Below are 15,548 nucleotides of genomic sequence, written 5' to 3' on the forward strand. Positions count from 1 at the left end.
CCCTCGTCCAGGCCTTCCCCACAGAGCGGCCAGCGGGCTCTCCACAGTGTCAACCTGATCGCCTCAGGGGCTGGGTAAGGCCTTCATGGCTCCCTACCCAACCCCTTCCCGAGGCCTGTCTTTATCCAGGCTCGTCTCCCGCTCATCTCCAACCACCCATCACCACAGGCGACGCCTCTGTGATCTCCCTCAGCATCTCCCCTCTCCTGGGCATGCCCTTTCGGACGCTCTTGCCTGCAACTCCAACTCGCCCCTCTCAGACTTTGTGCAGACACTGCTCTCTTCAGGAAGCCTCTCTGAACCCCCAGGTTGAACTAAAGGCCCCTTCGTTACGCTCCCAATAGCAACCTGTATATATCTCAAACATAGGCTTAAAATATCTTTTCTTTTTTAATTGAAGGCTTTTTTCCTAAGTTGCATTCAGGCGTTTTATTTTATTGATTTTTTTAAAGAAAATTTCTTTTCTTTTCTTTCTTTTTTTGGTGAGGAAGATTGGCCCAGAGCTAACATCTGTTGCCAGTCTTCCTCTTTTTTTTCCTCCCCAAAGCCCCAGTACATAGTTGTATGGCCTAGGTGTAGGTCCTTCTAACTCTTCCACATGGGGTGCTGCCTCCGCATGGCTTGATGAGCAGTGTAGGTCCAGGCCCAGGACTGGAACCAGTGAACCCTGGGCCACCAAAGTGGAGCATGTGAACTTAACCACTATGCCACCAGGCCAGCCCCTAAAATATCTTATTCAAAATTAAATGTGTCTGGATCTGTCACTCCCACTAAGCTCTTCAAGTTCCAAATTCACCTCATTCCCGCTGAGAAAAATGTACTTGAACTGGGGCTTAAGGGCACAGCTTTCTGGTGGTGAGAAGTTTCAGACTCGGAGATGGGGGATCAGCATGCAGACGGTGTCCTTCCTCGGGTTCTTCAAACACAGGACTGGGGTTCGCTAACCGGGCCAGGTTTGGCACGTGCAAGGGAGGTGGGCGCATGGACAAGACTACCGTGCAAAGCGCCTTCTGCTCCGGCAGTCTTCGATTCTGACCTACTGATTCCCTCCAGTCAGACTTCACCGAGGATTCCAAAGTCGAATCCCAGGGCTAGGGCTGCCTCCCAGCCCCGGGAGGACAGGAAGGAAAGGCCCAGGGGCGATCCGGCAGGCCCGACTCCTAAGGCTCTTTGCAGACTGGAACTCAGGCAAAGAAAACCAGCTACCTCTCTCTGACCACCGTCCCCAGGGCTCCCGGGCAGGTCGCCACCAGACTGTGTGTCAGCCACGCAGGGAAGGAGGCCCAGCCGCTGACAGATCTCATGCCGGGGGCCACCTGGCAGCTGCTCCTGCCAAAGGACTCAGCACTCGCTCACTCTGATGCTGAGGGATCTGCGGTCAGGAGGCAGGACAAGCAGCATCCCCTGCAGGACCAGGAGAGCCACCTCTGAAGGTGAAGCGAAAGTTAAGAGCAGAGCAAGGCAGACGAAATCCAGAGGCGAGAAGGCAAGGCGGGGGCACCCAGGCCCGACAGCCTGCAGCTGCGGCGAGCAGGCTTCCCTCGAAGAACTCAAGCCCCAAATTTCGCTTTCTGGGAGCAGTGGGGGACGGCTCACAGAGTATTTTAGGAATCAGAGTCTCATGTTTCCTGCCTCCCCCCTGCCCCAATTCAGTTCCTTCTCTGCCAGCCTCTGCTGGGTTGACAAGTTAGAAATTGCTCTATTCCTCGAGAGCTACCAGGGATTCTGTACAAAAGCAAACAGCCATCCAGGTCCCAGGAGAGAGCTGGGGTGGATGAGGGCCTGGGTCTGTGCAGTCCATCCAGGAAGAGGTGGCCGGGGCCAGAACCATTGTGTCGCACAACTCCAGGGTGCCAGGGAGCAGCCATATTGTTTGCTACGTGAATGACACCCCCGACCACAACAAAGAACCACGTGAACAGTGGCCCCTGGAGCTGTGCCCCTCGGTGGCTCTGTGTCCCCTCTAGTATCCACCTCTCAGAGAGCACAGGGAAGTCGTGAAAGGTCATTTCAGCCAGTCTCCTTTCACCGCCGGAGTGCACTGACGGCTAACATTTCCCTGCACCTGCACTCTGTCCTTCTCTGCTTAACCATTCGAAAGTAAGAGGTAAATACTTCACCTCCAGATACTTCAGCCTGCATCACTAGGACATCCTCCTACAGAAATGCAATGCCATTAGCACACCTACAAAATTTAATATTGACAAAATATTATCTAATATGTGTTATATATTACATTATATATGTATTATGTTTTTTTAAATGATTTATTTATTTATTTTATTTATTTTTAAAGATTTTATTTTTTTCCTTTTTCTCCCCAAAGCCCCCCAGTAAGTAGTTGTATATTCTTGTTGTGGGTCCTTCTAGTTGTGGCATGTGGGACGCTGCCTCAGCGTGGTTTGATGAGCAGTGCCATGTCCGCGCCCAGGATTTGAACCAATGAAACACTGGGCCGCCTGCAGCAGAGCGCGCGAACTTAACCACTCGGCCACAGGGCCAGCCCCTGTATTATGTTTTATAGAATAGTAATGACTGTTATATTATAATAATATCTAATATCTAATATATATTAGATTAGTCCACATTCAAATGTTAGCAATTGCCATCTGTGAAGTTTTCCAAGTATACAAATTCCTGGCCCCTCCCGAAAGGTCTGATTCAGTAGGGTAAGTCCCTGGACTCTGAATGTTCCAAAGCCCCTCAGGCAATTCAGATGTGCAGCCAGGTTTGATCCCAGAGACTAGGGTTTCAGAACTCCCAGGAGGACAAGAGGGAAGTGCGGAAAGGGACCCCAGAAAGCACCAGGTGGTCAGCTGGTGAAGAAAGAGGACATGTTTATGGCCAAGCAGGTTGATGCCAGGGTCTAGGGAGCACCAGGCACCAAACTCAGTCCACGCAGCTGCCGACAGATGGCTGGAGGCTGGCGGGGGAGGAAATGGGTCAGGGCAGAGCCACACAATGGTTCAGAGTCACAGGGTGGAGAGAAAGGAGAGGGCACTCCCTCCAGTGAGCTGGAGTTCAGTCCCTGTGCCAGAGGGGGAGGGGCCGCAGGGGCCCCCCCATACCAGCTGCGAGTGGTGAGGGCTCCCTGCTCTCATGCTAGAGGGCGCTGTGTCACGGCTGCTCTTCTGGGACAGCCTAATGGGCCTGGGTCGTCTTCTCCCCACGAATGTGGGGCAGCCACAGAATTGGGTCCCAATGGGCGTTGACTACCAGCTCCGTGCCAGGTGCCAGGCTAGACCTAGAAGTATTCTTGTGACCGTGGCAGACATCCAGAGAGCTTACGATCTAGCAAAGGTGACAGACACATCCATAAATAATGCAATCCCCCCCTGGGGGCACAAGGCAGGGAAGCACTGCACATCTTGGCCCACCTTCAGGGGCGGGGCAGGGGGGTGGGGGGGGAAGGAGAGCTATCCAGCAAGGTGGTAAAAAACACGGAGGGTCTCAAGCCCCAGCCTTGGGCATCCTACCTTCTAGCAGTTTTTTCCAAGAGAAGAGGACTCAGTTCTAGGACTGCCCTAGGAAGGGACCTTTAGCACCTCCCCTCAGGACAGACAGATTCAAGGGGTTAGAGGCCATAAAGACTTAATCACTTTGGCTTCCAGAGTTTTCTCTTCAGAGAAGATTCCTGCCCTATCCACTCCCAACACCCACACTCATCCACACCCCAAATCCCACTGGCTTTGCAGCCAGGAACCCGTCCCCACACCTCACCCCACACACCTGCTGCCCTGCTCCACCTTGAAAGGGAAGATCAGCATGCCCTGCACCAGAATCCCACTCCTCCAGCAGGAAGGTGTATCTAGAAGGTCAAGGAGGCCAGCTCCCTGCCTCAAACAGGTATCTGACCCCTGCTTTCTTATCTAAAGCCTAGAGGTCTGATATGGCTCTACAAGCTTGATGTCAGGCCCATCGCTGAATCACATCCTTTTCCTCTGTCAGGGCGGCTCTCAGTGAGCTCCAGGCGTGGGCAGACAGATCTCTGCTTGCGTCTTCTCCCCACTCACGGCCGCTCTCCAGTGTCCTCTTAGCCAAATTAAAGTGGCCACATGGTTCCGTCTCTCCCACCGGAACTTACTTTCCCTCTCTCTCTTCCCCAGGCCTACCCTGGACTTTCCACTAATTTGAGGCCAAAGTGGACGCAAGGGTTGGTAGAGGCTCTCTGGGTCCCTGGAGGGCAGAGGGACAGGTGCTGGGAGGCTGTGTGACACGGTTAGGTTGAGCTGGGTCTACATTCAGAGCCCTGGAGCCCTGGGTCCCAGCTCAGAAAGCATTTGTGCAGTTGGTTCTGTTCCCACACGCACACACAGGATCCCTGGAGACCAGGTCCTACCACACACCCTGCAGACTCGGGAATCTGAGCAGAAAGAAAGGCAGGGATGGGAGAGGTGAGGCAGCTCACAGCTCTTCTCAAAACATTCCTTCCTAATTAATTGTGGGAGTGGTTACACGACTGTATTTGTCAAAAATCATAACAGTGCACATTAAAATAGGTGAATTTTACTGTCTTAATACTTCAATAAAAATTTAACTTTCAATTGATTCAAATAAATATAAGGAAGATAATAAAACTTTTAAAAAAAATTCCTTCCTAGAGCCAGCAATTTATACGGCAGGGTCAGGGACGAGGAGCTGGCAGTCAGCTGAATGGAACCCCTGGCACAGAAGGAAGCGAGGTCGCTAACCCAGAAGCCATCGCAGGAGCCAGAGCAGCCACATCTCCTCTGTCTGGTCCATACTTCCTGCTGTTTCCCCCTCTGTCCTCAGCCACTGCAGCCCCAAGAACCAGCCCTTCCAGTTCAGACCAGCCAGTTCTGAGCCGGTGTTAAGAATTAGGGCAGAGGAAGGCGGTGGGACAGGTGGGCGGGGGAGCCCAGGAGGGCCTTCCCTCACCAACCTTGGGCTCCAGCTGAGGGGACTCCTGAGGAAACTTCTTTACACACAACTTTGACACCAACCCAGGAATATCAGAAAAACAACCCCCACATTTCTAAACAGCAACATCCAGGAAACCTGAGTCTGTGAAGGTGCCTCAGCCGTGAAGCACAAAGGGAGCCCTGCGGGAGGGGGATATGAGAAGGTGGCGTGCTGGGAGAGGACACCACAGCCCTCTCTGGGGCCTCCCCTCCTCAGTTTTGCTTCACTGTCCCATTTGCTTCCTTCAAACTGAGGACTTGGGGCCGGCCCGGTGGCGCAGCAGTTAGGTTCGCATGTTCCGCTTCGGCGGCCCGGGGTTTGCCAGTTCGGATCCTGGGTGCGGACATGGTACCACTTGGCACACTGTGCTGTGGTAGGCGTCCCACATATAAAGCAGAGGAAGATGGGCATGGATGTTAACTCAGGGCCAGTCTTCCTCAGCAAAGAGAGGAGGACTGGCAGCAGATGTTAGCTCAGGCTAATCTTCCTCAAAAAAAACCACAAACAAACAAACAAAAAAATGAGGGCTCCTGCAAGGCCCAGACTGTGATCTGTCACCTCCAGTCCAGCTTGCCCAGCTCACGCCTTTGGAATCCAGTTCCCCAGGATTCCCGTGTGGGCTGTAAAGTGCCCTGGAGGAGGCCAGCCCATGAGGCAGAATCCAGAAAGCAGTTGACAGCTGTTCCCATCCAACCTTGGCACTGACGTGAGGTCAGAACGCACCAAGAAGGCTCCGCTCTGCCTGGAGAACTCAGTGAAGGGAAGAGAGAAGAGGCAGCAGCAAGCCGCCCACTGCTCTGGTCCTGAGTCCCCAAGTCCTTAGGTGCAGGACAGGGCTCACCATCAGTCTGCAAGGAGCCAGGAGGAGCACTCAAATTGTGGCCCAACCCTACGGCAAGGGGGTGGGGATGGATCTCAGGGCAACTGCAGAGCCGCTGCGCTCTCCAGAGGGCACCGAGTAAAGCCGGTGGGACCACGCTCCAGATGAAGGACCTCTCCGCTGGGGACTGAGGCTTTGATGTTTAGGAAGCGTCTCCAATTCATTCAATTAGAACAAATTCTTTGGTTGTTTTCTGATAGCACCTTTTTTAGTTGCCTGAAAGGTTCTCTCTCTTTTCTCTGTGTCTCCGTCCGTTAGAGATGAGCAGAGTGAGGCCCACTAAGGGTCAGCGACTTTGCCCTGGGTCTCACCCTGGAGCCACAGCAGAGCTGGGAACCCAACGCGGGGAGGCTACATGGTGCTGATATGCAGACACAATCTTGGGCCCAGCCTTGTGCTCTTTCCCAACAAGCACACACTTGGCACAGATATGCCTGAGCCCCAGGAGGAGAAGGACCCGGGGAACTGGTCCCCAGGATGATCCTACCCCTAGAGCAGAGAAGGCAGAGCCAGCAGCCCCCATGTGGTGGTGCTATCTGTGGGAAGGGTGGGGCGACTGCCTGTAAGTCTGGGGGCAGGAGCCAGCGGACAGGGACAGGCTGTGTGGGCAGCGGGCTGCTGACAGTTGACAGCCACCTGCTTGGCCCAGAGGAGGGCAAAAGGAAGTCAAGCAGAGAAGGGTATCCCCGAAAGGCAGAGGCGCTGAAGACCAGCCCCCACACCATGCCCAGGGCAAGCTCCCCCCCTCCCTCAGGGTAGAGAGGCTCTGCACGACTGTCCACAGCCCTGCCCACTGTCCCTCTGCCACCACACTTCCTAAACTAGCAATCCAGACATGGGTCAGATAATAGAGAATATCTTCAATTAGTGCTAACTCCTCCAATGAAGAAAATTCCTGACAGACTGCAGTCGTTCTCAGGGACCCAAAGTCACGGTGACCGCACAAACGACACACACCACACACCTTCCCCCACGCACCCCCACACTCCGTGTTTACCCCACCCCCTTCACTTCCTTCCCTGTGCACACAGCCCGCCACCCCCGCAGCCCCTCCACCTCCCCTCTCCCCTCTCCACACCCCACACGCACCCCACATACTCCACGCACACCCCATACCCTCCCCCCACGTGCACACCTCCATACCCCGCATACATCCCACAACCCCCACACTCAACACAAGCACCCACATCCTGTTCCCTACTCACCTACACCCCCCACACCACGCCCTCCAGCTCACTCACTCCCTTATCAGCTCCCTCAGGAGAGGAGAGGAAGCTGACCTAGACGCCACAAGGTCGTGATCTTAGTGCCACTGGTGAAGAAGTCTGAGAAAAGTAGACAGAAGGTTGACCCTGGAAGAGAAAGGAAAACGGGACCCCTCAGCTCCAGGGAGCAGCTCGGGCCTCCCAAGCAGGCCGCTCCTTCCCTGTCCACACCCCAGCACACCGGGCCGGGCCAGGCCAGAGACCAGGGAGTGCGCATGCCAGGGAAGGAGACTCCAGACAGAAGAGCTCCTCGGGCAGGTCTCAGGGGCGGCCAGTTATTCCCTAAGTCAGGGCAGAGTGGAGAAGCCCTGGGGTCTCCACAGACAGAGGAGGAAAAGAAAAGGGCACCAGCTCTCAAGAAGCCCCCATCTTTCAGCCCAGAAAAAAAAAACACTCACAAACAAAACACCACCAAACACTTGATCCTAACTTACACCGGGGTGTTGGAGGCCAGGGTGTCAGCCCCTCCCAGGGACATTCACTTTTTTTTTTTTTTTTGAGGAAGATTAGCCCTGAACTAACTGCTGCCAATCCCCCTCTTTTCGCTGAGGAAGACTGGCCCTGAGCTAACATCTGTGCCCATCTTCCTCCACTTTATATGTGGGACACCTACCACAGCACGGTGTGCCAAGCGGTGCCATGTACACACCCAGGATCCAAACTGGCAAACCCCCAGGCCAGCCCCTAGGGACATTCACATTTAAAAGCAGAGCCTGAGGAGAAGAGAGCCCAAGCCAACCTGTTATGGAAGCGGTAAGGGAGGAATGAGCCATTGAAAGGTGGGCGGGGTGGAGCTCTGGGGCAGGCCTTGCCTCTCCATGGCCTCCCCTGGTGTTGGCTCCTGAGCCCAGGAATCTCTTGCCCCTCCCCAAAACACAAGTTCCCCGGTGCTGCCCATCAGGCAGCTTGTGCCTTAGGTCACTGACCTCTCCAATCCCTGGTCCTGGCTTTCGTTGCCCAGCCTGACCTAGGCGACCACCAGGCCTTCCCCAGCAGCCATGCAGTTCCACTGCACTCTTCCTGGTGGCAGACTGGAAGGACATCCTACTCCAAGGTCAGTCAAGGACACTGACCTAGGGGGAGACCAAGGATTTCACCCAGGTCAAAAGAGAAACTCCACTTGGGATGCAGGGCCCTAAGGGGGAACTGAGAAATGAGACCTCCCCCTCCCCTGAGACAGCCTCTCAGCGTCCAGAAACCCCAAACCACAGTGAAGGGGATACCTAGACGGGGGGACTGGGAAGAGGGCGGCAGACAGTGGTCCTGCTGGTGCCAGATCCCAGCGGATCCCAGCCAGGACCCCCTGTGCCAGCCTGGTCACCCCCTAGACTTGTCCCAGTGGTAGGCTCAGGTGCTCTCAGCCCCGCTCATCTACACATACAGCCTGGTGTAGACCCCATGCCCTATGTCCCCGTCCCACTGGGCCCTCAGGGCCTCAAAAGCCACGCATGCGGCCGGAGGCACCCTTCTCTTCCTTGTGCTGTCTCTCTCTCTCCTCTTTCCACTCCAACTCAAGATCCTCAGAAATCTTCCCTGGTCAACCCCTCCAAACATCCTTACTTCTTTTCTTCTCAGTGTCTCCTAACACTACTCTGCTCTGTGTGTGACACGACAAATTAAAGTGGTGGACTGCCCCTGGTATCTGGGGCACGAGAACAACACATTTGCCTTAGACGGTGTTAAAACAACCATTTGGCATCCCTGTGCATGGAGGGGACAAGACAACTTACTTTCGAAGAAGGAAGTGACCTGGGGGTGGGGAAGGAGAGCAAGGAATCGTGTCAGCTAGTTTTGGCACTGCCCCATACACACCCTAATGCCGTTCTCCTGTCTCCTCTACCCCGCTTTGCACAGGAAGGTCCCAAGGGAGACAGAGGTCCCCTTAAGATGGAGCCCAAGTCCACACTCAGCAAAGGGGACACTCAGCAGAGGGGTGGACCAGCTGCCCACAGGCACAGTGTGGTACGCTCACATGCCACCAGCCCCATCCACCACGTGACCCTCACTCAGGTCCACCAAGGGAGCAGAGTCAGGCCATTCTCAGCGGGGATCGACTGACACGCTTGCGGCTGGATGAGGGCAGCCAGGGTGTGACCACCGTGGAGGCATCTGGGAGCTAACATTCCAAAGGCACCTTGCTGACATCCCCTCACAGCCACGCAGACACCACAGCAAGGTCTGTGGAGTCAGGCCCTCCAGGGACATGTCTACTGCCACGACTGGAGCAAGGGTGTCACACTTTGTTTTGGTGGAAGGGAAGGAGGAAAGGGAGGTGGAGGGGGAGCAGAGGGGAGGCTAACGGAACGTGAGCATCACAGAAATCAATCGACGGGAGGAACAGGCCCCGCCCCCACTATGTGTGCCAGGTTTTGTCCTGCTTAATCCTCACAACAGTTCTTAAAGGTGAGTATTGCTATCCTTATTTTATGATAGGCCACCACACAACTAGTATGTGATAGAATCAAGAGTTAAAGTCAAACTTGTTTGAGGCCAAAATCCAGCCTTTTTCCCATCCTGCCCTGGAGAGCCAGGCCCGTGGCATTTTACCGAATGTTCAAGCTGATACTGGTAATTATTCTGGCACACCCCCCGACTCTAAACCAAGAAGCTTGGTTTAATGCATTCTTAGTGAACTAAGTTCTCCCAGAACATAAACTCCAGAAGGACAGGATTTTGTCTGTCTTATTCACCACCACACGCTGAGGGCGTCAGGCACCCGGTGAACATTTGGTGCAGAACGGTGAACGAACCGCTGAATAAAACAGAAAATGCAAACGCAGTCAACGGCTCTGGCCAGATCAAACCACTTCCAGCTCACCTCTTTTACCACTCGCCTCATTCCCCACCCCCCACCCCCAATTCCTGTTCACTATTCAGATCTCAGCTAACATTTCATTTCTTCAGGAAGTCTGACCACCTCAAATGTCCCACTTAGGAGATCTCAAAGCATGCCTACATCCCCCACCACAGCCTGCTTACTGGTTTGGATCCCCCGCTCAGCAGTGCTGTCTGTCCCAGTCAGTGAAGGTACCTAAAGTCATGAGAAAGCAGTCAAAACATCTGCTGAATGAGTGAGTGAACGAATGAATGAGTGAGCTGTTTTCAAACATTATCTGACAGGCTTATATCCCTTTGAGATCATATCTTTTTCCACAGATGACTTGAAGAAGAACCCTTTCTATTGTCATCTGGCTCGTGGGGAAGCCCCACCTCATTCAGAACTCAGGTGGGCCTCGCTGACATCTTTTCTCAGCACAGGACAGCAGGAGCATCAGTTCTGGAAGTATCCTTCTCGGATGCAGGCTTTGGCTTTTCTCTAATTAGTTGTACAATCTTAGGCATGTTTCTTAATCTCAGTTTGAATCTAAACCTCAGCTCTCCCAAATGTAAAAAGGAAAGAGACAATTCCATCGGCATCTGCGTCCTTCAGAGTTGGGGGGAGGGGAAATTACAACCATGTCTGAAAAGCTACTAGCAGACAGACGCTCAGCGCCAGGGCCCTCCTTCACCACGCGCCCTTGCCTCGCTCAGTACCCAAACTTTTGCTCCTCTTTGCCTCCCTTGTTGGGATCACCTGCAACAGCAGAGTCAGAGTGCACTTCAGAGAATCTGCCGGCCCAAGTCTCGTGTCAGGAAGCTGTCTCTACCTCTTCTCTTAGTTAAAAAAAGGGAAACCTGCCTTCCTGAAGTCTCGAGTGGAAATCTGACATCCTCAGCTATAACGTTTTTGGGAAAATATAGTTGCTTTCTCCTAGCTTCCCATAATATCCAATTTGCAAACAATCTCTCCTTTCTCAGTCAGAATTAAATGCCCTCTACTGGTGCCCCTGGGCACTTTAACCTCCTTTACCCCTTGGAAGACGCAACAGCAACAGTACATTAGGTCAGGGACGTGACTGACACTCGGCTTCAGAAAGCAGGGCCCTGAGATGCCTCAGTAGAGGAAGGGTTGTGGTTAGTCTGAGACCTGAGACAAGAAGAGCTCTCACATCTATTTCTCCTACCTAGCAAGGCAAAAGGCATTTCCTCAAAATGGAATTTCCTTAGTTCTCTATTTTTCCCTCACCCTTATGCGTTCTGGTTTGCTGCCAAGGGTACCAACTAGATTAGGATAGAAAGACAGGACTTAGCTGGAGAGGATGCCTCCAGGACAGCTTATTCCTGGTGGGCCCGGGAACTGGAGAGGATGCCTCCAGGACAGCTTATTCCTGGTGGGCCCGGGAACCGGCCACATGTGTGGAGTAGTTCTCCTGCCTGGCACCCACCTCCACTGTGGGGAGGATACAGCGTGAGGAGACGGGGCAGATCTAACATCTAGGACAGGACCCACGGAGGCAGAGACTTAGGAGGCACAAAGCGTAGTAGGAAGAACTGCCGAGAAGAAAAGAAACCTCTGCCAGGAGGTTAGTCCCACGATGAGTGGCTAGGGCCCAGAGAGCACAGCCCAGGAAGTAGGGAGCTGAACAATGTTTTCAAGAAGGAAAGAGGCAGGAGTGAGGAAGTTAAGGTGGAAGGGTAACCAGTTTCTAAAGAGGCAAATGATCTTTGGCTTTTCTTTGAAATACCAGGGAGCCTCTGCTGAGTGAGACTTTCTACAGGAAGTGCTAGGGGAGGGTAAGGAGTGAACTGCTGAGGATCCCTTCAGCCAGAGGCTCTACATTCTGCCTCACGACCACTGAGAACCTCTCTCCTGGTCCTTCCCCATACCTTGAGGGCCTCTGTCTTTTGTATCCTTAATCTTTTTAACCAGCAAGGAGATTAGTGGTGAGTGAATTCCATCATCAGTGTTCTGAGAGAAGAGAACTGCCTAAAAATGAAGCCCCTGATGGGGTCCACACTGATTCTAAAGTGCGAACCATAGGTCCTTTCATCTGTCATAGCCCAGTGTAAAGTTCCAGCACTGCCAGTCACCAAGCAATATGTGACAAATACAAATGACTCCTTGGGAGTCATTTCTTCTCAGGGAAATGATTGCCAAGGTCCTTTCCAGTTCTAACGCTTTATGTGATCACAGGAAATGCAAGAATAGTCTCTTTTCACTTTATAAAACAGACACAAAATAAAGCAGATACGGAAATACCAAAACAAAAGATTTGCCTCAATTTTCCCAGGATCCCCCAAGTCCCAAACCTCTTATTACAGTTGCCCAGAAGGTGGCAAAATTACTTAATTTGATTATTCCCAGTCTTCCCCTTACCCTGAAGGTAGGGACTGAATGAGAAAGCAGAGAAAGATCAGTGAGGCAGGAGCCCAAGGAATTCACACACGTGACCTCACAGGACTGGGAATTAAGGAGGTGCTGCTGCACTGGGCTGGCTGGAGGAAATGTGTCCTCCGGGGCCCCTGTCCTTAATAAGTTTATTATCTAAGGATGTCCCAGTCTGGTGACATAGCATGGGCATTCAAGTCAAGGAATCCAGTATGAATGAATTGTGCAACTCTGCTGTCCCTTTCTGTTCTCCCAAGACCCACTAACTCCCTGACAGTGGCATCAAGGCTGTGAGCATAGGATCTGGAGGGAGACCGCCGCTTCAACCCCCTCCTCTGTCATTTCCCTGCTGGCTGACATCAGTAAGTGCTGGCCATTGTATTATTAGCCAGCGCAGCACTACCCTGTCTACAGACAAGAGCCAGCCTGGGGGGGGGGGGGGGGGGTTGCCTCCTCAATTCTCTACAAATACCACTAAGCAGCCTTTTCTTCTCTCCCATTTCCCATCCTTTCAACCCTTTTAAAAAAGAAATACCCAAGGAATAGTTACCTTGGTATTGTCACATCACTCTTCCCTTCACCACAAAGGAAAGGTTCTGGAACATTCTCTATTCCATATCCCTTTCCTCCCACCCTCCCTCATGCCTGCCAGCTCTCCCTCCCTTATCACCAGAGGCTAAACTCAGGATGAATAACCAACATTTGTACAGTACTCTGCAGTTTTCAGAGTACTTTTGCATACATGATTTTATTCAGTTCACAGTAAGCAGGGTATTTCATTCTTAAAACAATCCTGTGAGCTAAGGGTATTATTTTTTTCCCCAGTTTACAGATATGCAAACTAAGTCTCAGACAGGTGCACACAGCTAGGAAGAAAGTCACATGAGGACTAAAGCCAGGCCTCTGGACACTGAAGCACCCTATTTTCTCTACTACACCACATCACCGTGTCTCAGTTCACGTCCTGGGAGTACAGGGAGCCTGAAGTTTAGGGCAAGTTACAAACCCCAAAGGGAACAGAGATCCCCATTTTTCTCCCTGCTGGCCCCAGCAGCAGTGTCCAGGCTGAAGGACCACAGACAAGAGAAGCCTGTATGCAAAGTGCCAGGCCCAGATGGGGTGAGGGCGCCCCAGAGAGGGAACCGTGGAGTTTCTGCCCCAGCGCCACTGGGCCACAGCAGAGACCACAGGCACGCCAGGCCGCAGGGGAGTCCCAGAGGTGCACCCCAGGGAAAAGCCAGAGGCCCTGGATAAACTGAGCTTGCCTGGCCCCCCACACTGCTGGGAGAGGGAAATGGACACGCTCCCTTCCGGCCAGGGCGGAAAGCTTGATTAGATTTAGACACACACGCTGTGCACACTCAGCAGTAAATTCAGAGCCATGGAAATCAGACCTTGGGCTCACCCAAAGGCCAAAGGAGAAGCAGCCACAGCCTCAGTCCAGGGCTCCGGCTCAGAGCCACCATCTCCTCAGACGCTGGCTGCCAGGCAGAGCTATAAAATGTGCCTCGACTTAATTTTTCCATGGACACAATCCCAGATGGGCCCGCCAGGCTCTGGAGGAGCTGCAATCCCGAAGCCTTAGTGCCTCTCTGCTCTGGATCCACAGCTGGAGTAGGGGACGGAGGAGCAGCAGGGGTCAGGTCTGCCAGCCCTGGGACATTTCTCCTCCAATACCTTTCCAAGGCCCAGCGCAGCAATGGAGTAAGCGCTCACGCTGCGACTGATACAGGGTTGGAATTCAGCGCAAACTGCTTACATCTGCTTGGCCACGTCCCACAGTCAGGTAGTTTAGCTCAGACAGAGGAGGAGGAGCTGTGTTGCCCTGCCTCTGGGAGCCCGGTAGCTGTGTCCTGAAGAATCTGGTCCCATGCTGGGACCAGCCAGCCCAGGGCACAAAATTCTCCAAGAGAACTGAGAAAAAACATCAGGGCAGCCGGAGACAATAGATTCCATCGCAGGCCTGGCTGGTGGGACTGGAGCATGGAAGCCACAAAGACACCAAAAGGGGGTGGAGACGGAGGGAGAGAAGGTTGGCCTGAAGGAGCCAGAGCTGATTCTTCACACGCATATGTACACACACAGACACCTCAGCTAACTAGGGTGTGTGCACTAACTAACCTCATACATTTGGTAACCTCTTCGCACAGTCCAGGAGCCTGCCAAGCCCCTGGGCTCCTCGCCCTACCCCACTCCACCCCAGCTTGGCAGCCTCCCCGGGGCTTCCTGCTGCTGCGATTGCTCCCCAACATCAAAGCCACCGCTGTCGGGAGCTGAAAATGAGAGACAAGTAGAGGCAAGGAGAGCGGCGCGTCCCCTGAGAGCCCTGGCCTGAGGGTCCCTCTCCCAAGCCTTCTCCTTCTGCTGCAGTGTCCTTATAAGGGAGAAGCCAAGTCTACCATCCGTCCGGCTACAAAGCGTATATATTTCCCAGGCTAGTTGCTGACTTTTCCCCCACTGCAAGAGAAAGCACCACCCCCACACCTCCACTCCACGGGAGGTTTTGCTTCTTATTTCTCATCTTAAACAAACAAACCAACCCTCAAACCATTGGTTGGTTCAGATCGCCCTGCAGCTGGGAGCCAGGAAGTGTGTTTAGAGGAAAAGGGGTGGGAAACGGGTGCCGGGGGCCCGAGACTGCTCGAGCGGGGCGGCAGTGGGGATGGACAGCCTACTCGGCGCTGCGGGCCGAAGCTCCCCATCCACGGCGTGCGCGGCTCGGCCCGCCAGGGACCCTCGGCTCCTTCCATTGTCGCACCTCGGCTGTTGCCATGTTGGAGGGACAGCCCCGGCCCAGTGCCCCTCCCCTCGGAGGGCAATCTGCAGACCCCGGGCGGCCGCCCTCGGCTCGGCGCGCGTCCTACCTGTGCTCCCCGCGGGCTTCCCTGCTGGACCCGACGTGTCGCGTGCTCGGCGACGAGGGCTGCTCGCTCCGCGGCTCCAGGCGGCACCGGCACCCGGGCGAGCAGCCGCGCACGCCTCCTCCGGCGCCGCTCCCTCTCCGGCTCCACGCGGCGAGCGCCGGCCCGGGGTCCCGGGGCCGCGGGGCGCAGGCAGGGCGCAAGGACCTGCTCGGAGGGGAAAGTCCTCGCGGCCGGGAGCGTGCGCGAGCCCGCAGTCAGGCAACCCCGGGCGAGACAATAGCGGGAGCCGCGGGCGAGCGCGGAGAAGCCATCTCCCGGAGACCCGGCGCACTGCACGGCGCCGCCGCCGCCCGCAGACCCGCCCGGACAGGCGGCGCCGGCCGCCGCAGCCGCACGCCGACTCGGCC

The 15,548-nt window shown here is 54.3% G+C and overlaps 1 protein-coding gene across 4 annotated transcripts in view; it reads right to left on the bottom strand.

The window, feature by feature from the left end:
* Positions 1-15,531, bottom strand: part of PIK3C2B (phosphatidylinositol-4-phosphate 3-kinase catalytic subunit type 2 beta) — a 61,676-nt gene extending 46,145 nt beyond the window's left edge. For 2 of the 4 annotated variants that reach the window (XM_046680757.1, XM_046680756.1), the window contains exon 1: positions 15,142-15,531. The gene's annotated coding sequence lies outside the window, so the exon portion shown is untranslated. Of the gene's footprint in view, positions 1-7,008; positions 7,029-15,141 lie in introns of those variants that run through there. The other 2 variants (XM_046680754.1, XM_046680755.1) reach the window with 2 other exon arrangements.
* Between the last annotated feature and the right edge of the window lie 17 nt (positions 15,532-15,548).

This window comes from Equus quagga, chromosome 13 (assembly GCF_021613505.1).
Source record: "Equus quagga isolate Etosha38 chromosome 13, UCLA_HA_Equagga_1.0, whole genome shotgun sequence".
Lineage (NCBI taxonomy): Eukaryota > Metazoa > Chordata > Mammalia > Perissodactyla > Equidae > Equus > Equus quagga.